This window comes from Cuculus canorus, chromosome 2, assembly GCF_017976375.1.
Source record: "Cuculus canorus isolate bCucCan1 chromosome 2, bCucCan1.pri, whole genome shotgun sequence".
Taxonomy (NCBI): domain Eukaryota; kingdom Metazoa; phylum Chordata; class Aves; order Cuculiformes; family Cuculidae; genus Cuculus; species Cuculus canorus.
The window spans coordinates 13498045-13522841 of NC_071402.1; positions in this window are offsets into that span (position 1 = coordinate 13498045).

Here is a 24797-nt window from a genome sequence, read left to right on the forward strand (position 1 = left end):
ATGTCCCAGTTTTTAAAGGGTAACTACAAGGAATATAGTGACTCCCATTTTACAAAGAGTCACGTGAAAAAGATGAGGGCCAATGGGTACAAGTCACTCCTGAGGAGAATCCAATTGAACCCAAGAAGAATTTTTTCACAATGAGAACAATCTCATTGGAATAATCTCCCCCAGGCAGAGGTGGACTCCCCAGCAATGGACACTTCCAAGATTTTGGCTGGACAGGCTGTTGGGCTGTCTTGTCTAGACCATGGTTTTACCAAGAAAGGTTGGACCGGATGATCCCTGAGGTCCTTTTCAACCTGGTATACTATGATTCTGTGACTGAATGGTTTCACCAGAATATCTTTTTTTGCAAAGATACATTGATTCACATAAAGAAACTAAAGCAAAATAGTTCAGTAGTTGGGTAATGCAGATAAAATCCTTCAGTTAAATCTTCAGCTGGCTTAGCAAAAATAACTGGCTAGAAGCTGGAGATGGAATGATACTTCCAGTGCACCAAGTTGCTAGTGACTAAGAAACATCCCCAGTTCATGCAGGGCATCACGGCACTCTGCTCATGACAGTAATGTTGGTTTGGTCTGCCTGGTAGGTGACTGATGGAACAACACTGAAGTTTTTACATGTCCTTTTCTGGACTTTTTGGTAGAACTGCTGGATGTGAAATCCCAGGAGTGACAGTTCTGCCGTGGAGTAGTTTCAGTGTTCTTGGGGGCCTTTGGGCCATCAGTAAAAGCTGCATGCCTCATATCCTTCAAAAAGTGGGTCCTGACTTTTTTCAGCAGGAAGAATCCATAGTTTCAGTTGAACTCATTAAAAAAACCCCACATCTAATTGTATCCTGTCCTTTCTGTATCTGTTTCTGTGTCTGCACAAAGGCATACATGTTTTAATGCCTTTTTTTGGTTGTGAAGTCCTCTGTCTAAGCTGAGAAGACAGATTCCACCACTGGAGGAATGGAGGGATGAATCAAACCTGACCCATATGGCCTTCATGCTGGTTGTCAGCTGCTTATCGTGTAATCATGCTCAGGAGTCTGAATGAAAAGAATGGTTAGAAACACCAAGATATGTTTCAAAGGCAAATAGAATGATTCATAGATCTGCTTCATCTAAACGATCAGTTCAGAAGAGTAGGTTGTTTCCTGAGTCAGGATGTCTGCTTGGATATATAAAGAACTTCAAATTATTAATTGCTAAAGAATCAACTCGATAATGAAAGCCTTCAGAAAACAGACAGCTAAAAGAAACTAGTAAAAGGAGCAGCGTGTCCTCAGCTGGCATATATCTTAGAAAGGAAGAATTGAATGTCTTTTATACCGAGAGTAGTCAGAAATTTCAGTCTCTCCATTTCACATCTGATCAGTGGGATTGCTCCAGCTCATGACAATTTTATTCTCTTGTCAATCGTGTGAGTACATTCAACCCTGCAAACACACAACTGGGGCAAACAGGAGGAGAAACATAGTGTGACCCTGTCTTTCTACCATTTTGGCTTCATGCAGGAAAAAGGCTTTTTTTTCCAACCTGCTGGCATGATATTTTTATTCATTGTCTGCATAAATATATCCTCTGTGGGATATTCAGCACTTCTAAGAAGGAGCCAAAGAAACAACTTTTCTCATGGTTAAAAGATTCTGATCTCTTATTGAGCATTCACACCCACGGTTACTGCATCAGTGCTACAACTTGCCAGACAGACTGTAAAGAGAGACTTAGCTTGTTGACTAACTCAAAGTTTTTTTGAATGTCCATAGTAAAACTATATAAAATGGAATTAACTTTTTCCATGCCAAAAAGTGTCTGCAAAAAATAGCAAAAATTGTGCAAACCTATCCAATAGTTAAAGGCTGCACTTAGTGTACGTAATTAATCCGTGTCAAAACCACACTTAGTGCCTCTGAGAATGAAACCTCCTTCTCTATCCCTACATTTCTAATCAGAAGCACAGGCACACATTTGAGGTCTGAGAAACATTTCTATGTACCTGTTTCTGAAAGCAGGTAGAAACACTACATGGTTTAACTACAAAAGTTCCTGGGTCAGTTTTTTCTCTCTTATTAAAGAATTTGGGGAACTTTAGTGCCTACAAGTTGCTCACTCTTGCTGACATGTGGTGAGTGGGAACTTAGTGTACCCATCATAGACCATTAATTCCATAAATTCTTGATGTTCGTTTCATAAGTTGTACAGAAGCCGATACATTTAGCTTGAATATAATATAATTAAAATCATGGTTCCATACACCTTTTCATAGCAGCTGTAAAACATAGTGCTAAAGTTTAAAGATTTGATAATTTCGGATTTGCTGGGTTTTCACATTTCTTGGGAAATGTAAATCATCATCTCTTAGGATAATAAAACTTTAATGCTTGGGGTCGGTAGGTTGTGGGTTGCTATAAAACATTTCATCTGCTGATAGTCTACAATGGGGTGTTGCCATGATTTATGTAATAAGGGTAAAATGCAGGAAGAAGGGAAGATAATACTGTATATTTAAATTCCTTTACCTTTTATTTCCACTTGTATTATTTTTATCTCTGAATATTTTCATCTAGTTGCCCAAAACAACACTCTCACACTGTTGATTTGAGTCCCAAACAGATAAATAATAACAAAGAGGTAGAAAACATCAGAAAAAGTCAAAAGGGAACCGTGAATCTACTGTAACTACAAAATTTTGTGTTTGGTTTCAGTTATTATTCAGAAATATGTCTGAAAATATTGACTATTTCTACCTCCCATCTACTGGTTTCTAATTTCACATAACACTGTTTCCTAGCTTAGATGGTAATATTTGACACAGTCTGAGCTCCTCATTCCTTGTGCTTGCAGAAAATCTTGAAAAAATAGATTTCATGACTTAAGTATGACACACAAAGCAAATGAAAAGGACATTTTTCCTAGATCTGATAGCTTGAAGGACACAGTTTCTGAATGAATCCTGGTTTTTTTTTAACTTTTGGAGTTAGTATTCAGAAAAGATGCACCAGGAGAGTTAATATGGAAAAGGTTCAGCTGGGAGCTCTTTACCCAGAGACCGTTCTATACAGTGCTTATCAGTTCTGGCAAATTTCTCAGTTTCAACTTGCTGCCTAGAAAATACCAGCACAACAGAGCACGGTTACAAAGCTCTGCTGGTAATGCATGACCCTCTTCTCACAACAGGGGTTGCATTCTCAGCCTCAGAGCAGCTTTGGGATACTCCTGCAGACAGCCTGCTGGAAGAGACCAAATTATTGAATCTGCTCTGCGGCCCTATCCACAATCCTCTGCCCTGCTGCATCCCACTTGAGGAAGGCTCATGAACAAGCAGATAGTGGAAATGTGTTCTAGCATGGGGAGACACGTGCTTTGTTTTTTTTAACTGAATTTTTGGCAAACGAAAGGCTTTGTGTCAGTTTACAGCCTGGCTTATTTCCACTATGAAACTTAACCCCCTCCAAAGTAAAGAAACCAGCTGTTTGTGCAAAGGCCGTGTGGGATATTTTTGTATAAATGGTAACTTCTAACTGAAATAAGGCAGGAGCACCAGCGAAAACAAGGGTTGCTTCCACGTGCAAAGCTCTACATAGGTGGTGACAACAGGAAAGTTATTTGCTCCTGATATTGGCATGGCACACATGAGCTCAGTGAAAACCTTCTAGGTGCAGCGTATGGAGGGTCAAAGGTTTGTGGAAGAGCTTTTGTTGGGCAACTTGGGGCAACACAACTAATATAGAGTTGTAGTCCAGGGGACCAGATGGAAACTCATCAAAATTACACTCCTGCAGCCACATACCGCGTAGAGGAAAAAACCTTGCACCAAATAGTCTGATTTACCAAACTGTCTGCTAGTGCAAGTGTTGCTAATATTGGTCATGAAGTGGCTGCAAATATCTTTGTTTTCAAAACCACACCAATTCACAGCTGTATGAAAGCCAGAATGACCACAATGATGTTGTATTACCTCTTAGTACCTTCTTTTCCCATCTGTAAACCCAAAATAGTAACACTAAAACTAACAGCACATATTGTGAGGCTAAATGAACTCCTGAAGACTGGCTCTTATCAAAAGATACAGTTCAGGGCCCCTGTCTTTGAATGCTCATCACTGGATCCATCCCACTGACTGTTTTATCTGATCTCTTTGCATTGTAGGTGTTAATTATAAACTAAATGGAAAAATATTTTCAGGCTAAAAGTGAAGCCAATATCAATTTTGCCAAATATTTCATAAGCAGGAAGGTGATGAAACCCCAAGAGATTATTTTAAAAAACAATAACAAATTTCATTTGCCATCTGTTTTTTTTTTTTTTATTTAAATGCATAAATATTAAAGCCAGCACAGACTGTTAATCAATTTGTTGTGACAGTTGGAAGGAAGGAGCTTAGACTTCCACCTTGGGACTCTTGGATGAAGCCTAGCAGCATGTGTTTGAGTAGAACAAGCCTTCCAGAAACACATGTAGTTCTGTTCAGATTTCCAGAGAGGCAGAAGAGTCTCAAGTCCACATTAAGGTTTAGAATGGAAGCAGCTTAAAGAAAAATTGATATATTTTTCATTGCTGAATATGGCCTACCTCAGCATCAGGGGATTTCAGAAAAATACTTTGTAAAGCCACAAGAGCTGGTAGCTACAGGAATTTTAAATGACTGATACTCATTTCTAGCTTCCTCATGAACCACTAAGCAGCTGTTTGTACCTCTAGTTTTGCAAAAGCTTTCCAGTTTTACTTCTGGCTCTTCATACATACACTCTCCTCTGACAGGGAGCATACAATCCAGCCAGTGTGCTTGGCGTAACACTAAGAATTCATTCCTCATCACTTTCTGGACCTTTTTAAAAGAAGTTTTCCCCCCTATTTTATGAAAATAACCCATGTCCTCAACATAGGATGTTTATAAGGGATGAGTAAAAGAGGTTTTGGGGACACAAATTAGCGCTATATCCCAACAGAAATTGAATCGTTGTTTTTCTGACTTGTCACGTGCCTTGCTGGTGCAGATGAAGAAAATAATGGGCCATTCATGACCCTTCTGCCTCATTCCCATCTCTGTGTACAGTCTCAGTGTAAGGGTAGTTGGACCATCCAACATGCAAACAAGTGCTTTGCCACAGAAATACTCCCCTCAAATCAGAGGTCTCCTGATTTGGAGGGAGGTCATGCCTCCTATTTCTAATTCTCAGCTCTGATCTATTATTTTGAATGTTAACAAAGCATCACTGTTGTTTACTATAGCCGGCTGAACATCACTGTGTGAGCGGTACATCTTCTTGACCTATTGCATGGCTGTTCCTGCTCCAGCACTTGAGAGTGGAGAAGGCAGGAAGAACCAGCACATTTTTCCCCTCTGAACTAGCTGACTGCATGACTGTGGTGCCTAATTGGGAGTGGACCAGTATGGTATGTGACAAATATTGGATCCCATGCAAACAGAATAAAAAGAATGAAAAGATAGCACTGTGTGGAGACTGCTTTGTAAATACTCTCTATTTTATTCTTGGTGGGTCTGTGCTGCAGATTGCAAACGTGTCTATGTGAGGAGCTACTTCAGCCAGTGCTGAAGCCACGTATATTTTCATCTTCATATTCAGTGGTCTGTCTTAGAACACACACAGATTACAAACTGTGTTATGCCACATGGCTGTGGCTGCTGATTGATATTTGGTTTACCAATGCCACAAAATCTCTCCCTAACATCCTTCTGCTGATCTATGGTGTGGAAGGACAAGTTGACAGCATATTCTCACTGGGAAGTGAATTCTTATCTCATTATTCAAATAGATTTTCAGGCTTACAGTCCTGTGCCTTCACTACATCTTGCAAAGTCAGGAATTGTATGGTTTTCTTCAGATATGTGTATTTGTCTCTGGCCAACACATTCCTTCAGGCTCCACATGGCAGTGCAATCAATCAAAACCTATGCTAGAAGTGGATTTTAAAATGGATCTTTTATGCTAAGTTGTATAACTGATAATAGCCTTGCTATGATGAGGCAGAAATAGAGGAGAAAAAGATTTTAAGCCTGCTAGGAAATTTATGTCCCTTGCAGACTTTGCCTAATTTTCTGGATGCAGAGTAAACAATTTCTGTGCATAGATATGCAAAAAAATTGCCACATGTTCAAATGGCTGTTGCAGATGGAGATTGGACCTCTCAGAATCACTGTCTGGCTCAGAGAGTAACCAAACAATAGAAATGGAACAAGTCACCTCTGGTCTGCTGAATTGCAGTACCTGTCCAAGTTACCGCAATAAGAGGTAATGCCCCAAATGGGAGGCAGCAGGTCAAAATTCAGTGAAAGACAATACAGACCTATTTTAAGCACCAGATAAAGAAGTTTATCATATTACTTTCCAATTGGTAAGAGCTAGTATTTTGCCCATAGACAGTTAGCAATAGCCAAGTTTACTAATGTTTGTCAAAATCCTTCAACTTTGTATGCCCATGGAACACACTTACATCTCAGTCTCTCGATAGTCAGTGAAGACAGGGACTTGTATGGATGAGTAAGAGTTAGAGGCATTTCACTGCATTGTTTTAAATGACTGCTTTGTGTGACCCCAGAATTCATTAACGGATGTAAAGCAGCAAGCAAACAGACTGCACAGTGGGTTTTAGGTTTTAAAATTATGTCAGGAGTGTTCATGCAGTCTGGACATGCAGGGTAAATAATCATTGCCTTCTCCTCACAATCTCTGTACAGAAGAGGCAGCTATTTAGAAGATGTGGGGAAATTGTTAACATTTAATAATTTGATAGAGAGGGTTGCCCCAACCTCCTTTCCACCAGGTTACTCCACCTGGCACCAGGACCATGAGAGCCAGCAAACAGAAGTCCCCTCCTCATCCAGAGAGTGTGTTTCAGAGGGGGTCTCAGTGTTTGCAGGCTTGCAGAGATTCCACCTGCCATGGGAGGAATAAGACCTTAACACCACATGATTGTGCAGGACAGAGGACTGCAGATCTTTCCCAACTGTACTTGTACCGCTTCTGTTGCTCCCGTGGGATTTGACTTGTTTGTTCCTCTCCGTGCTGTGCCAGCAGAAAGTAGTGTATGTCCAGGTGTCCTTGGGCCGTCTCCCAACATACTGCACATTCCTTGTGTTACTGTGAGCCAGCAGGGACATGACCTCTACACATTTTGGGAAAACATTTGATACTACCCACATGCCCTCGCTGGCACAGTTAGAGCTGCCAGCCTGCAGTCAAAAAGCACTTCGAGCTCTCTATCTGGGAGCAGTGGGGTGAGGTGGAGTGCCAAGGGGGATGTCCTCTGCACCCACCTTGGTACAGACCCAGGAGAATTACACAGCTGACAGTTGGCAGCTTCCAGAAAAGCCTCGGAGGAGGGGAAAGTCCAGTTGCAGAGGCTGGGCTGTTCCTCTTGTTTAATAGCCTCTCTGGGCTAAGAAAAAAAACAAATCAAATAATTATAGACTAAACACATGCCATCTTCTCTGGGTTCCCCAGTTGGAGCTGTATTGGCTCTGAGGCCATTTGGCCTGCTGTGAAAACAAGGATGCCCAATGACTTTGTGAAGCCAAGACCTTTGTAGACATATTGGCTGCATTGTATCTTTTCCCAAGATGCATTAAATCTTTAATATGCAAAACATAAACCACATCTCAGATGATGGAATGGGTTGAACAGCAGGTAAGGGATTCCCCTTTAAAAGACTATTAAAGCAGTATCATTTAAACAGCATGAGTCATTGAGTGAAGGCCAACAAAAGCTCATGGCTGGAGACAAAAAAGCCTGTATGAGATGAAGAGGCTCCTTACCTTCCCCTGTTGAGCTACTGCCCGATTCTATTACATTTGTTGGCTCTCTGGGCTGTACTCCTGGATACCAAGCACTGCCCATGTGCTGAACACTGAGGACTTGGTGTCTCATTTTACTGTTTCGAAGTTTGAGTGATTTCCTACTGAAATTACTGGTGTTGTAGGGTGCTTGTGGACCTGCATCAGCAACTGAACCCTGCAGGAGGGTGGGACCAGGACACAGGATTCTGGGGGGTGTTGACCAACAGTCAGATAAATATGAGTTGGTAGTGTGCCGAGGTGGCCAAGAAGGCCAATAGCATACTGGCTTGCATCAGAAATTTTGTGGCCAGCAGGATTAGGGAAGTGATCATCCACCTCTACTTTGCACTAGTGAGGCTGCAACTTGAATACTGTGTTCAGTTTTGGGTCTCTCACTGTAAGAAATAGAAACACTGAAGCACATCCGAAGAAGAGCAATGAAGCTGGTGAAGGGTCTAGAGTCTTGTGAGGACTGACTGAGATGACCGAGGTTGTTTAATCTGGCAGAACGGAGGCTCAGAGAAGACCTTATCACTCTCCACAGTTACCTGAACGGAGGTTGTAGTGAGGTGAGTGTTGGTCTCTCTTCCCAAGTAACAAGTGACAGGATGAGAGGAAATGGCCTCACATTGTACCAAGGGAGGTTTAAACTAGATGTTGTGAAAAGTTACTTCACCAGAAGGGTTATCAAGAATTAGAACAGACAGGAGGTGTTCCTGCCCATGGCAGGGGCGTTGGAATTAGGTGATCTTCAAGGTCCTTTCCAACCCAAACCATTCTATGATTCTATGATTAGGCTGTGCTAAATGCTGGACAAAAAAAATATAACCCTGAACAAAATCCCTGCCTGTATGAATTTACCATCTGGAGATAAATGAGACCAAGTATGCTCAGATTCTGGCTCTCTTGTGCTTATGTTCATACCTGAGGTTTTGGTTCTGACTCATCTTCAGGTTTTGACCTGTATTTCCAGAATTGTTGGATTTCATCTTCTTTATAGAATCATAAAGCCATTTAATGGTAGCGTGGCCCAGTTCTGAAAGCTGGGCCACAAATGTGCTTTTGCAGGGGATGCATTAGAAAGGAAGCACAATAAAAACAGGTTTTTAATGCTTTGAACAAAATGGAGGTAGTGTTTCGTGGGAGATATATGCACATATAATAGGAAATTACACACAGTACTTCTGTCCTGGTTTCAGCTAGGATAGAACAATTCCCAAATCTCATTAAGCTCCACGAGCTGTTTTGTGTGCTGTTTTGTGTGATGAAGAGTGTGACTGAGGAGATTCAGCACCAAAGCATGGTCCTGTGTCCTGTGACCTATCCTAGCTGCTTCCTCCCCTCAGTCGTTCAGAGGATGAATACATATTCATGCATAGTACTTGGAGAAAAAGCAAATGAGTAAGAAATTTCAGATGAGAAAAAAATCAGTTGTTGACTTGTGCTGAAAATACTTGCATTTATTCATGATTAACAAATAGGAACATGAGATCCTGGGCCATCCGTGTGGCACACAGAACCTAGTGTCATCTAAATGAACGAATGATAATACTCAAATTACCTTTCTCCAATGTGTTTGGGTCGTATTGCTTGAGGAATAAATCACTTCAAAAGCTACAAAATATTGCAAGCTAACACACTGAACAGCTGTGTTTTTTATACTATTAAGTCAAGGGCAATTACAAACCACAGTAATCAAATATGAAGATCATGTTTAAAATAAGGACAGAGGTAAGAAGTGGGGAAAAAAAAAATTAAAAATAGCAAGCAGCCAAATGGAGTGTGCTCTGTAGCCTGGGGAAAGGTAGAAAGGATCCAGACACATTTCTGCCTTCTGTTTTCTTATGCCAGTTACTTCCATGCAGTGTGCATTGTGAAGGAACCAGAGAAATGCCCCGTCAAAAGTCATAAAATAGTAGCAAGACCACAACATATGAGGAAACATAATCCAGAGTGCAGAGCAGGGTAGGACTGGAAGGGTGATGGTAGCTGTTGTAATTCCTTAGGGAAAGGAATTCAGCTAGTTTAAAAATAGAAGTTGTCAGGCAAAACAGAAAGTCCTGGAGACGAGCAGGTGGCTGCAGCGGATTTTTGTTTGAAATGTTGAGATGGAGGAAAATTACCACCTCCATACAGCCTTTCAGTTTCTTGAGAATCAGAAGACACCAGGAAAACACATAGAAATCTCATCTTCCTCCATAGGGTCCTCTTTCATGGGAAAAAAACATAATGTTCAACATGAACTATTGCCTCTTCTCCAATTAGTATATTGATGTTCTTCTTGCTCCCACAGTCTGAAAAGTTACTTAGAGGCCAGATAGTCTTACAAAGGTAATTTACTGCCTATGTCAAAGCAGATCTTCTTTTATTTTTAGTTTCTCCAGGGCTCTGAAGCACTCATCTGCATCCGTGCTAATGCTTGCAGCCAATTGCCTCTGGCAAGGAAGGAAGGGATCTATTCCTAAACCACCAAATTATGTCAGAAATGGGAATAGGCAGAAGCAGACAAACAATGGCCAGAGCAATCTATCAGTCTTTCCCAAGAGGCTCTTAGCAAATGGTCCGGGTGCACTTTCAATATAGGAATTTACTGGCAGTGTAACTGAATAAATCTCAATGCATTGTGAGAAGAACAAAGCACTTTGATTGATTATATGCTACATACAAACCAATAAACTAGTTATCAAAGTACACGCTTTTGCAGATAATTCATTTTAAAAAGACTGGGCATACACTTTTGTGTCAAAAATACTTCTGCTGTGGTTAGATAGGGAAAGATACATCATTCCTTAGTTTGGTTGGCTGTAGTGCACATATTTCCATCTGAGCTTCTCATCCTAAACTCTTGCCACTGTCAATGGAGAGAAAAAGTAGGGAGTTTTAAATGTGATTTATGTGAGGTGTTTTAGATATTGACTCTAGAGTGAGATAATAGACACCGATATGCCTACTTGTAACCACTATTAAGCGAAGCCAGATGAATGTCTCTGACATACTCTTCTCTACCTTTGTTTAAATTAATCCCACCAAAGGAGCAGTTCATCCTAAGAGAGCTTGGCCTGCATAGACCCCCAGTACAGGCAGTACCTGTAGTTTTCTGCCTAACCTGGGGATGCTGGTTTATCTCAACCTGACGTGTTTGACAGTCATCTGGGCCAACATCTCTGACCTGCTAGATCTGGTAGCCCCGGGAGGGGCAACAACTACTGGCAGGATTATGGCTAGCACCAGAGCTGTGCCTTTGGGGCACCACTGTCTGGGGCAGGTCTCTTTTCTGGATTTAGTTATAGTATCTTTGTATTTTCAGGGATGCTTGAGCACTACCCACTTCACGTCTGAACAATGATAAGGACTGCAAGAAGTGTACTTTGCATAACACATTACAGCATATTGTTAGGAGGACAGGCAGTTAAATCTGTTCTCACTCTGCTGAAACAGGTGTTGACAGTAATACATCAGTCTGTGAAGATCTGATGCATAGATATGGTCCCCCTAAATCCTTTTGTCTTCAGCTGCACACTGGTATACTCTGGTATTCAGGTGATTAATTTCCAGTTGGCGTCTGCTGTAAATGTATTCTGCTCTCCTTGTCTTTCTCCTGAAGCTTCTTGCTGTTTCTTTAGGGGCTGATTGTTTTCTTTCTGAAGATTTTGTTAATTTTGAAAGTTTGTATCTGTTCAAGGGGGATCTGAAAACCATGCAGTAGGCCTGAAGTTAGAGTCTGGGGAGGATGTTTCTGATTTTTTTCTTTTTTTCTTTGAGTTCTTCAGGAACAACAGCTCCTGGCACTGGGAAACTCTAGCATTTCTGACCTTTCATTCCAAATGGGAAAAAAAAAATGAGAATCCAAAATTTTATATCAATACAGATATTTGTGTCAAGGAATTAAGGAGGAAAGTTTGAATTCCACTAAACAAATATTTTTCAAAGGGAAGTTGTTAGGTAGGTAATTTTTAGCCACAACTTAATTAAGTTTATCTCATTCTTCAGTTCTGAATTTCTTCACTAAATTCACTTGACAGGATACTGGCTAGGAAGAGATTATCTTGCCTTCTTACCAACATGCTTTTCTGTAACATTTGCTAATTTTAGTAAGATAGCTTTTCCCTAAACAGCCCATGGGGAACCAGCATAAACAGGAGCACATATATTGTGACTACCTTTCCAATTTCAAAGCAAGTTTAAGTCTATTTGTTACTGTGATGTCTGTTTGGCAAATGACTTGTGGCCGTAAGCTATGCTATAAAAGATGGAATCACCTTCTGTGTTTATGCAATTAAAAAGAAATGATCAGTCAAAAAAAAGTCGTGCTGTAATGCTGGTAATGACCTTATGTGCACATTCAGGTGATGAGCATTTTCCCTGTATTTCTTCTTATGCTAATGAAGTGTCTTTGTTCTTGTTATTGCTTTTTCTGAGACAAAGGCAGGAAATGCTAGATGCATCTCTGGTGTAAACCAATGCATCTCGTAAGGGGACAGATTTGATTAAGTGAATCTGAAGAGCATTTCTCCAGCAGACAGAAAATATGAATGTGAAGCATTAGGGAGGGCGCAGTGGGATACAAAGGGATTTTACTTTGTTCATGTGCTTGAGAAAGCAATATGAGTGCATGTATTTGCATGCTCAAAATAGAGGGAAGAGGGCTATGTTATTTTATGGGCAATTGAACATTAGCTTCTTCAGTACCTGCTGGATCCTACCTAAAACCAGTAGAGCACTGCTGAGTAAGCCAGCGTCGTGACCCAAATCGGACAGTCCAGGTGTCTCCAGGGTAAGACCCTGGTTCTCCCCATAAAATTTATGGGTTCAGTACCTGCTAGGCTAAACGAAGGCAAAACGATGCCAAATGATTGGTCCAAAAAGGAATTTATTTGTGTAGGCATTCTTAGGAATAAGATTGGCATTGGCTTGCTAAAACTGCATCAAGGGAAAAGAAAGAAAGAGAGAAAAGTGAGGAAAGTCACAGAAAGTGCAAGGAAACCATCTGGGCTCTGGTCCATGTCTTCTCCTCCCAGTATGGCAGGCGCACAAATGGCGGAGTATTATTTATGGGGGTTTTGGTGGGCCTGTGCAGTGCTTCTTGTTGGAAAGTTCCGGAACTGAGTTTTGAGGGAGGATGCTTATTCCAGCTGCCTCTTCCTTCTGGCAAGATTGCAGCATGACCTCTCTGGGCAGCAAGTGCAGCTGAGCTGCTTGTGTGAATGAGATAAGGTTCTGAAGGACACTGCCTCTGCTGCAGTCTCAACATTTGAAAATAAATGGTTTAAGGCAAATCATTTGAGTATCAAAAATCAGTCTCTGAAAGCCAGACCCTTGGGGACTGTGCAGCTGTCCCCTCACTTCTTTTCTGTCCTGGCCTTCTAACATTTCCTCCATAAGCAATAGCTGCACAGCAGGGTAAGTTCTGCCCAGCACTAGGCTCAACAGGCATCTTCTTCCCACCACTGCCATGTAGAGGGATGTCACTGGCAAAACACCTTCAACCTCTCCTCCTCCTTTCTTTCCCAGTCTGCTTACTGTGCCTTCTGTCCTCAGTGGAGAAAATAGCTGTTGTGACATGTGTAAGAGAAATTAACAGTTATAATACCTTATAACTCATATTTTATTTTGTTTTGTGGACTGCTTTAACTTCTGAAAACCATGTCCTTACCACACATCACATCTTGCTGTACATGTCTAAAGGGACCGTTTCTCCAACTTTGGGCCATTGCCAATCCCAGGTAAGAAATGTCCTGTTCTGAATTACCACAGATTATCAGGTTTACTCAACGTTAGCTGCTTCACCAGAACTTGTGTTTGGTCCTGCTGGCTTTTCTGGAAAACAGCATACGTGGGAACGGCACTATGCAGAGCCAAGATCTCTAGGCAACTTGCTATGTTCCATTTCTCTTTATTTTCAGTTTTACAATCTTGTATGATTAACTTGAAATTAAGTACTTTTCATTAATTATCTTTTCCAGTAAAGGAGATGCAAGCCATATCTCCTGAGTAAGCAGAGTGGAAAGTGTCTCATGACTCTGCGAGACACCCCACTTCAGCACAAACAGCCATCTCTAGCTGGGAGGTATTACAGTTGTTCCCTCTTTGCATGTACAGCTACTGGGATAAACATCCTCTTGAGGCAGATATTCTTGAATCCCACTTGAGTCTCTCCTCATAGTCTTGGTATCACAGGAATCATTTATCTGCCACTCAATGGACTTTTTTCACTTAACTAGAGGAAATAGGGAGAGAAAATATTATCATTTTGTCCTGATTAAAAAAAAAAGGAATCTCACACATGATTTTAATGGAGTGGGAGAATGGGTGTGTTTAAAGGATCATATCCGTTTGGCTGAATTAATTACTGAGATAAAATGGTCTGATATAATCAGCCTGGAAAGGTGAAATCTCATGGAGAAGCATGAAATCAAGACATTCATTTGTGTATATGCCATGAAGAAAGATAAAGGGCAGATAGATTCTTAATCTTCATTTTAGTTTTTGTCCATGTTTTTCAAATAATAAAAACTCCATTTCTTCTGGATTAAGCTTTACATCGATGTCAGCTTTGCAGGCCAGGCCAGCGAAGATAAAAAACAGTAAAATGAAATGTAAAGGAGGAATACGTTTGGGTTTTACAGCATTCTTGTGGCTGTCTGTGCAGTGCAAAATCATCTCTACCTGAGCCATGCTAGGCTTGAAATCATATCCACTTCCAGGAGAAGTTAAGTATAAGTATAATAACAGCCTGGTTATTCCAATGTTGCTGTCTTCTTCTCTTAAGCTGAGCTAGTTGGCTTAACAGCTGAAAACAAACAAACACAGAAAATTTTGAGAGGACTAAAAAGCCCAGAAGAAAAGGACTTTTAAGTCTTCTGTTCAGCCTAGTCTGAAAGTCATTTGCTGAGTGTTCTCATGGAGTATCATTTTCTTACAAGTCACATATAACTTATTTAGCAGGAGTAGCTCAAAACTGACTTGCTGCCTACTCTTTCATCTCACAGTGCTCATTAATGGGCATATCTGTCTTAGTTCAGGATCATGTTTGCTCTACATAAAAGCCCAAACAGATCAAGAAATTTCAGACATCAAGCTATTCTTGTTATCTAAATGTCAGCTAGCTGGCTGAAAAAAAATGGATTCCTTTGATATCCAGAGAGAATGCTGCCCTAGACAGTACCTGCTGACCACAAGTGGAAGGAAAGATGGGCCATGAATCTGGAAGTAGCTGATATACCTGTATTGTCTATTTTCAGAAAGAGGTTTCTGAAAAGATGCATAAGCCTTCAAGTCCCATACAGAGTCCAATCCCACTGAGGAGTCTTCAGGTAGACGTGTCGTCTTCAGTAGCAGCTGAATTGTGCCTCGTTTCCCCACAGAGTTGTGATGGAGGATCCAAACTGACTGCTGATGTATTTTATATATACTGCCTACCACCTGCATCATAAATGCTGGATTTCTGCACACAGGCACAGGCCACTATCAATGCAAAATATTCCTAGGTAAGCTCCTTTAATGCACTAAATGATTTACCAGAGTAATCTATAAGTGGAATTTGTATGTTTCCCTCAAGCTGCCTTCTTGACAGTGCCTTTGAAATACTCCTTGAACTTCCTTAGAGATGAAGCATTATGCTGTACCTGCTTTCAAAATAACTAGAAATAGCCAGTGCTGAGAACAAAAAGAGGGGCAAGATTTCTTCATGATGCTCATTTACTTAATCATGCAATATTATTTCTTATTTCAGGTCTGTAAACATTTAAAAATTAACATAATGAAACTATGAAGAAAAACAGGGATCTCCTGTGCTGGTACTTTCAGTCCATGTGTTTCTGTGCAGAGGGGAGAAAGCAGTGTGTGGTGGCATGTTTGTCAGTCCAGAAGAGGAGCAGGTGCCCACAGAAATGGAAGAATCTGTGTTCTTGGAGATTTCCAGCACTCAACTGTGCAAGGCCTTGAGGATCCTGATCTAAGTTCAAAGTCAGCCATGCTTTGATTGAGGAGATGGACTCAATGGCCTCCAGAGATCCCTTTCAACCTAAAAGTACCCAGATGAAGAGACTAGATAAAGATAAGCACAGTCACATTTAAATACTTTTGAAGAGTTGGTCTCCTGTGATTTTTATGTACCCCCCTGCTGGACTGCCTCTGATCTGGTGATAGAGCGATCAGGGCTCACTGGGGGCTGTGGCCAGTCTGTGCAGGCCTTAGGGACTGTTTAGGGTTGAGGGGCACTGTCTGATATCCATGTACCAGAGCTCCACAGCAGAGATGCCAGCAGATGGCACTCGGAAATACATAGAGCATTCCCAGGGTGAGCGAGGCTGGGGAGAAGCTGGTGCCCTGCCAGAGGCTCCTTCTGCTCAGCACGTCCTATAAGCCACTCTCAAAACACACTCAGAAAACAGAAAAGCAAGTTTCATTTCACACTTACATTTTTTTGCTTCAATGCTAGATGAGCATTGTTCGTGAACTCTCTTTTCCTTATGTTTTTTAAAGCCTGATGCTTTTCTGGCCTTCAGGAATCCCAGAGACTGGAGGGAAAACCTTGAGAAAGGAGGATGTACCCTCGGTGGAAGAGGATCAGGTCAGGACAACAGCTTAGGCAAACTGGACATACATAAATCCATGTGCCATGAGTGCTGGAGGAGTTATCAGATGTCATTGCAAGGCCACTCTCAATAATCTTTCGTCAATCATGGTGATTGGAAGAAGTGCACAAAGACTCAAGGAAAGTAAATGTCATTGCTACCTTCAAGAAGAGCAAGGAGGACAGAAGATGGTCAGCCCCATCTCAAACTCTGGGAAGGGATGGAGGAGCTAATCCCAGAAAATATTCCTAGGCACATGAACGTATATCTTGGAGAATCTTTTATAATGAAAAGATAAAAGGCAAAGTGCAACTAATATGAGCTGTTTCAGTCATATGCCATAGGATTAGCTTAAATTTCACCCATGAAACGGTGGATTATATGAGCTCCAAGAAGGATCTGATTTAGCTAGCTCAGATGGAGAAATCTGTGTCTCTGGACACTTACATTCAGCCACTTGAACTCTAGCTTAAGTCTTAAGACAGCTAGTAAACCAAGTGGGCAATCTCTGGGGGTGTCTTTACAGAATGGTCTGGAAAAGAGAAATACAGTGAGATCCAACACAGTATCACTGAATAGTAGTGAAAGGCTTTGGTGTCCAAGTGCCTAATGTCAAGATAAGGAAGCTGCACTGCTGCCCTCATCCCAAGAGCAAAACTTTTGGTGCCAGGGTTTTCTGTGCCTTATGGAATGCTCCCAACACAGAACAGTGTTTGATATAGAAGGAGCTAGCAGAGTTTCTTTGATTTTCTGAAGGTGAGGATTTCTCTTGGAGAACCAAATGAAAGAAGTCCCTGACTGGGAACCAGAGAAAGTGGTCTAAGCCTGGATCCCTTCTGGAGCGGTGAGTGATCCTTGCCTACTTAGGGCTGCCTTCAAGCCATAATCAAGGAGCCCAGAGCAGGCCCTGAGGGATAAAGGCTTTGACCCACAAGCTTACTGGAACTGAAAATGACTTTACATGATGGCTGATGCTTGCAATTTTCCACAGGTTAATTAATTGAGGGAGATTTTTTCACCCTGTGAGTTGCAGATGCCAAATCATGCAGATGTTGTAACAGAACTTAAGATGTTAAAAACTTCAAGCTAAGGGGAAAAAAAAGAAAAAATATTTTAAAATTAAATGAAAAGTTTAAGGATGACAAGCTCCCCAGGGAAATACAAGCAGTGTCAGCAGAGGCTCCCTGAAGTGCCAGAAGTATTTGCAGGTCAGAGAGGAAGATTTATATTGGGGACTCACCTCTTCCCTTAGGTCCATGGGAACATATTGCAATGTGAATCCTGATGTGCTTGTTCTCAGAGCCAATGATTTAGAGGAAGTCTGCATAGATCGTATTTTCTCCTGCACGGCACTGCAACCAAGGATCAAATCCAGGCATGAGCAAATTTTGGCTATTCAGCAGGGTGTCCATGGGAGATAAATGATCTTTACATGCTCAGAAATGGAATCTAAGTAAGACCTGAAAATGTGCTGTGCTGGGATGACATGGGCAAGTTGCAGAGATTCCGTGGCATATTTCAGTGCTGTTGAAGAAATTGTTTCTAAGGCTGTCTTTATAGCTTTTCAGGAGGCTTCTTCAGGAAGCTCCTTCAGTCATACCTCCTTGTCATACCTTTTGGAGGAGCAACATGCAAGTGCAAACCTGTCCAGTCTGTAAGACTACCTGGCTTCTCTCATTATTTAAATAGTTCTCATCACTGAGTCTATAATAATGGCACTCAGCTCCACATATTGATTTTTTCTGTTTAATTTTCTTTTTTTAAATTTAACTCTCAGACCGATTTAATACCTTAAGTCCAATTATGATCACTCTGCTGGAAAAAGACCATATCTTTTAACGAGAAAGACACATAATTTTTATATAACAATAGATTGTTGGTCAACTTGATAAAAGCAGCCTGAAGAGATTGCCACCACCACAGTCATTGGCAGAAAAAGCTAGTGGTGATGGTCTTGGCACTGGTTTTACAGCAGCTAAAGGTACTTGTGATCCTGTACTACGTAGATAAGATACAGCTGTACGAAGATGTATTTCTCCTTTGCCTGAAAAATACTTAATGGAAGTGGTTTCAGGTTGTGGTTTTGATATTCAATGAAAGCGAAACAAATAATATCAGAATCCATAACACCAAGTGATGCTACAAGTCAACTTGAAGCCTTTCTTAAGACAGTTGCTTCTGTAAATACAACAATCCTTACTCAAACACCATTTTTATCTGACAAAAGCATTCCAGTTCCTAGGGGGTTGTTCTTATTCCTAGCTACTACATATATACCATCGCTCAGTCCCCAGTTGAAAAGGTTTATCTTTTACATGTGTATATAATTGCTTAACCTTTTACACCTTTGTTTTAATTGGACAGGCAGAGATAACAAAGAAAACCCTAGAACTTTGTCATATGAGTTGAGCTAATTTATTGCTGGATTAGGTAAAACAGAATAACAAAAAATGTACTGTATGTAGGAGACATCCCCTCTTGGTCAGGACCTCGATGACCAAGTCTCCAGCCACAGGATGAGGGTAATTCCCTTAACATGCTTGATGGTCCTTCAGTCTTCAGACCCAGCCTCCCTTTTCATTGTTTTTTCCCTTCCATTTAAAATATTATTAACATCCATTTGCCTATCTTTAAGTGCCTCAATATGGATGAATCTTAAATAAAGTGATTTCTATTTACCATTTAGGTCCTTTACTGATGAATTTTGCATCTGTGACGATTTGTTTCTTGTTAGTTGCAGTACCACGTCTTTTATTTTGCCCTGTCTTGCACTTGTGTGTTTACAGTATCCCAGCAACAGCAGTCGGGGTCTGATTGAATTCATATGATTTTCTGTTGGCATGGGAAGAGTGAAAATGACAATGAGACAAGGTAACATGCCATCTGCTCTTTTAAGCAACATGGTATCTGCATACACAAAATGGCATTATTTTAGCTATATTCAAGGCCACAGAAATGGCTTTTTCCTATGAGTGAAACATGAGAATTTCCTTCTAGAAACTATGGCATCCATTTTACAAACAGTACCTTAATTTCTTCCACTAGTAAAAAACAGTTTCTGTTACATATTTCCTCTCTTCTGGCCTCTGGATTTTGATGCTGCAATGGCACAGATAAAGAAACTGCAGTACTCCCTAAAAAAACTTGGCAAAATATTCGTCTTATTATATAAGAGAATACATTAAAATAGAAATAAACTTCTATTGACTGACTTCTGATTTAGAATTACGGTTAACTAAGTCCTTCATTTCTTTTCATTCACTGCTTTTTGGGTAGCTGAATCACTGCCTTTTATTGCACCAGAAGAGGGATTATAAAATAATTTATAGTAGTAATCAATCTTCTGCCTAGCCTGTCACAAGTCGTCTACTATTGACAGAAGTGGGAGGCTGAGATCGTGTTGGAGCCAGTCTTTGGGGGATATTGTTATGTGGTAGTTTTTGCATCTGATCTCTGAAGTTCACTTAATAATTGCAATCTGATCTGAGGTCAGGATAAGAGAGAATTCAGATGACATGTAAATAAGACACATCTGCTCTTTATTTGATTTTGGAAGTGTCTGTAGTCTCTAAGAATCCTTACAGGAGTTTTTTTCTTGCTATCTCTTCTGCTCAGATTCTGTGTATAATGAATGATATACTGGAATAAAAAAGATTTAGAAGTGCCTTGGTACAATAAGGCATCTTCCACAATTCAATGCATTATGTATATCTGTCCTTATACTCTTATGCACCCCCAGTACCTTTAAACTGAAAAGTTTTAAGAACAGCTTTATAAATACACTGAGACTAATGATGGGGAAAAGAAACAGTTTTCTTTAACCATTTTCTTCCTTCTCCGGGCCTGGCTGCAGTACATGCCTACAAAATATGGACAATAGATTAAATAACTGGACCAGCCTGATTCCCCCAGCTTTCCTAAAGCAATACAGCTCAGCAGGTCACACCAGGTTAATTATTAAGATGACTTTTGCAATTAACACATAAGGCCCTCAAGGTTTCCCTGCTGCACTTTTCAGCATGGATGAGCTCTCAGCTGGAACACTTGCGTCAGTTCAGAAGTAGTGACATAGAAGTATTAAAAGGTCTTGAAATACACATCATGTTCCTGTGAGAGAGAAAGGAGTAATCCCCATTTCCATTCCATGATGGACAGAATAGGAAGCAATCAAAGAAACATGGGGAAAGGTACAGATTGGAGAGCAGAAAACACTTTCTGTGAGGTCAATAGATGAGCAAAGACCTGCTCTAAAGAAAGGATCCTTCCAATACTGTAATATGCCTTATAAGCATGTGCATTACTTGCAGTTTTGCTCAATTGTAACTGTTTCAGCTGAAATTTCACAACCTGGGAAATGTCCCTGGATCTGAACCTTAACAAAACTTTCAGCCCAAGCAGGGAGAGTTTCAGTTTCCACCACTCTCTTTTCTCCATTGCTGACTTTGACTGGAAGGATTAGGCTTGGAAAAACTGCAGTCATTGCTGTTCTCAATCATCCAGTCCAAACTGAAGGAGCTACTTTAAAAAAACTAAAACCTCTGTTTGTTCATACCCAATAGAGGGTATTGCAGCTATCAAACAGAAAGGCACTGTGCTCAGGGAATCGAGTTCAGCCCTTACTGGCTCTTGAAACAAGTGATGTTTGATCATGAGTTGGAAAAGTTCCTTCTGTTGCTACTTTTCACAGTATGTGGAAGTGTCACAAGATGCCTTTAATATCTCACATGTAGCTTTTTTTTCCCCTGTAAACAAAACGCAAGTTACACAAGTGTGTCTACCTCTCCAAGAACTGTTATAGGACCTATTTCAGTCCCTTACCTCTGCTAATTTTAGACGCTCACCTTGGATTTGGAAACTGAGATGAAGAACAAGCCCTTGCCAACTATTTGATTTCAGTTTGCCAGGCTCACTAGATGAGCAGCTTTTGTTGCCGTAGGGCTGTACAGAGCTCCTGCCCCTTCATCTGAATGCCACTGACACTTCCAGGGGAGAGGACCATTCCAATCCTGCTAGTCTTTCTCAATAGAATCACAGAATCATAGAATCACCAGGTTGGAAAGGACCCACTGGATCATCGAGTCCAACCATTCCTAACCCTCCTTAAACCCTGTTCCTCAGCACCTCATCCACTTGTCCCTTAAACACCTCCAGGGAAGGTTACTCAACCACCTCCCTGGGCAGCCTGTGCCAGTGCCCAATGACCCTTTCTGTGAAAAATTTTTTCCTGATGTCCAGCCTGAACCTCCTCTGGCGGAGCTTGAGGCCATTCCCTCTTGTCCTGCGGAGCCATGCTGAGCATCCAGTCAGGAGAAGAGTTTCTGCAACACAAAAGAAGAGCTTTGCATTTCTCAGAAAAACAATCTTCTTTGGAGAGGTTTGCAGCTGCAGTATTTCAGCTGTAAAAAATTATTATTGAAAGGTGTTCATTTGCAGACACATCAGAGGCAGCACAAGCAATTTTCAACTCTCATTGCATATTTTGAAAATAGTGCAACAATTCCCAAGATCAGATTTCTGAGCTGGAAAAGAGTACAGGGTTTGGTAGCATTACAGAAATCACTGACATGGATGATATAGAAAGATCAGGCTACGTACACTGTTCAAACTGATCAGTGCAGTGAGGAAAAGCTTCAATTCTGATGATGACGTTCAGAGAACATATTAAGAGCACTTAGGCAGGAGGGCAGTCTCAAAGCCAAAAACCTCACGTCTCTAATTTGAGCAGCACAGTGTGTGCCCATTTTCATACAACAGACACACACTGACTATTGGTTCATTAATGCATTTTCATTGAAGACAAAGACACAATCTGGAGCCCCACTGTCTGGGACTGGCCTCAACTCCTGGCAAAAAAGAGAATGCTGCTCTTTACAGAGTTCTGACTTGTGTTCATTAAAGGTGAGATTTAGCCGCTCCTCTGTAATGGGGATCTGAAAAACAAACTTGCTGCTTGGGAGGATCAGAACAGATATTGTAAAATTCTCAGAAAATGCCAGGTTTTGGAAATAATTTATAAGTGTATTCGATGCTACAGCTGTTGTTTTCTTCTGGACAACATGTCCGTTGAGCTCCCATCTCCAGAAACTTTCACTGTTACGGCTGGAAATGGATGCAAGTCAAATGAAAGCATCAGAGCTGCTAAAGGTGGTAAATTCATTTTTGCAGATTATGGTTTATTGTTTACAAGAGGCAACCATTTGTAAGTCAGCAACAGAAGGGATGGGTATCCCCTACCACAGCCGCTGCAGCTCTTTCAGAGCTGTCTTTGTGCTCAGCTGTGAGTCACTCCTGAGTGCCCAATCTCACAGCGTTCAGGAGTTGTAAGGCTGTCCAACTGTTTCTTTAAAAAAAAAAAAATAGCCTCAGAGTACACTGAGAAGAGGAAGTTAGACGTGCTTTAACAGCATTGTTGTTGCAAATTTGAAGGAAAAATAAAAGAAGAAACGCCTATGGGCTAACAGAAGATTTTTCCTTGATGTTAGATAGGAAGATAGATTTCCTTTTAACAGGATTCAATTGCACCTTAGCTGCCTCAGAAGAGATGTGTGTATCTGTCTATGCTTCCTCTCCTGCTGCCTGGAGTGGTGCTTGAAGGCTCTCACACCTTCTCAAAGTGCTCTTTCCCATCTGAGGACAGTTTAAACACACTAAAAATAAGATTATCCCAGACTCACTTTCATTAGAGACCCAGAGGACAGGCAGGTGATGACAATGAATGAGTCCATTACCATGCAAATAGGTTGGTTGCTATTTTTGTTTATGGGAGAAAATGTACTGTAATGGCAGCCTGCTAAGAGTTGTAATTCATTTTCTCAGAAAGCTTCCAATTTGTCTATGCTCATTAGAGAAGGCATCAGCAGCAACTTCATGCTGAATGAGACCTTGTTCTAAAATTTGATTTCCACTCTAACCTTGATTGCAGTGAATGAGCAGAAATGGGAGAGCTGAGGGGAGGGAACAAAGGGAGTCTCTTCCAAGTAACTGTAAGAAAGGGTTGGGATTATCACAGGCAGGAGTTACAGCACTTCAGTTGTACGAGGGGCAGTCATGTCTCTTCCAGGTTTCCTCCAAGTCTCCCTCAACCAATAAATGCTTGATTGTCCAACACAAATAAATTTTGCTTTTTATTGTTTTTTTTTCTTGTTCTCAGTGCAACTTTCTGCTGAATTGCAGGTTATGATTGTCTTTCCATAAGTGCTCAGAAAACACAAGGTGAAGAAAAGCCTCAGTGCAATCATATGAAAGGAGATGCTAATCACAGCTTAAAGCCTGCTTCAAAGGTCTCACATCAAATAGCTGCTTAATGAGGGCACATAGAGTCAAATACAAACACAGTGAGAGATTTGAGCAGGAAAGACATTGAGGTCTCTCCCACACCCAGTCATTGTTCCTGTGCCTGAGAGCAACTCATTCCTGTGCAGCAATTAGAGAATGTTTCTCCTTGAAAAACACTGTCAAATTTCAACCTCTCTCCAAAAATCAGTTTGCAAATATTGAATTTTCATGCGGCAAGTGTGCTCTCTGAAATTACTGACCACCTAGAAATCTTATCTCCATCCCCTATGCTCACCTCAGGCAGGCAGCACATTGGGAGTAATCTTTTGTACCCTTACAATTTCTTAGCCTGAAACGATCTTGCAAGTAGAGTGTAATCATGAGGACTTGATGTAGTTTTTAATGTGGCTTCACCAAGTTTAAGGAAGTCGCTTCCATTCCCAGTAGCCACACAGGGCACTGAGCACAAACAACTGTCCTGGCTATGTCCTCTTCAGCCCTTCAGGGTGGATGTGAATCTTCTCTGAAAACAATGTCATGGGTTATAGGAAGATGTTATTTGATCATACATGATATTCAAGCAGTAGCAAAATATACTGCATTCACACACACACACATTCCTGCTAAGGTATACTCCTATGTAGAAACTTTTTAAAAGTCTTCCTGAAATACAAACTCTTCTTAGTTATTCTTTCAAAAAACGATTTAAGGGAACTTATCAGAACTTCTGCCAGATGTGAGCTAGGGAATTAAAATTCACATCTTATTGCATACCGAAAATCAGTGGCTCTGTAGGTATATTGCTTTTACAACACATGATTCTGTTCTCCCTCATAACCTCTCTGTGCTCCACATTTTCTACAGTATCTTGCCTCCTCTTGCCTCAGCTCCTTTCTCTCCATCCTATTAACATCTTTCCAATTGAGAGGTACCAATCACATTCCTTTCAGAGATGATCTGATATGCAGCTCATCAAACTGTGACAACTTTTCTCTGCTGCTACATCCCTGTGAACCCTTCTGCTTCCATTGCAGAACTGAAGAGGCTCTTGTGTGCCAAAAACTGCACTAATTTTCCCTTTTGTGCTAGCTGGTCTAAAAAGAGATGGTGTCTTTACTTACATACTTTGTCTTGAATTAACATTTTTTATATTCT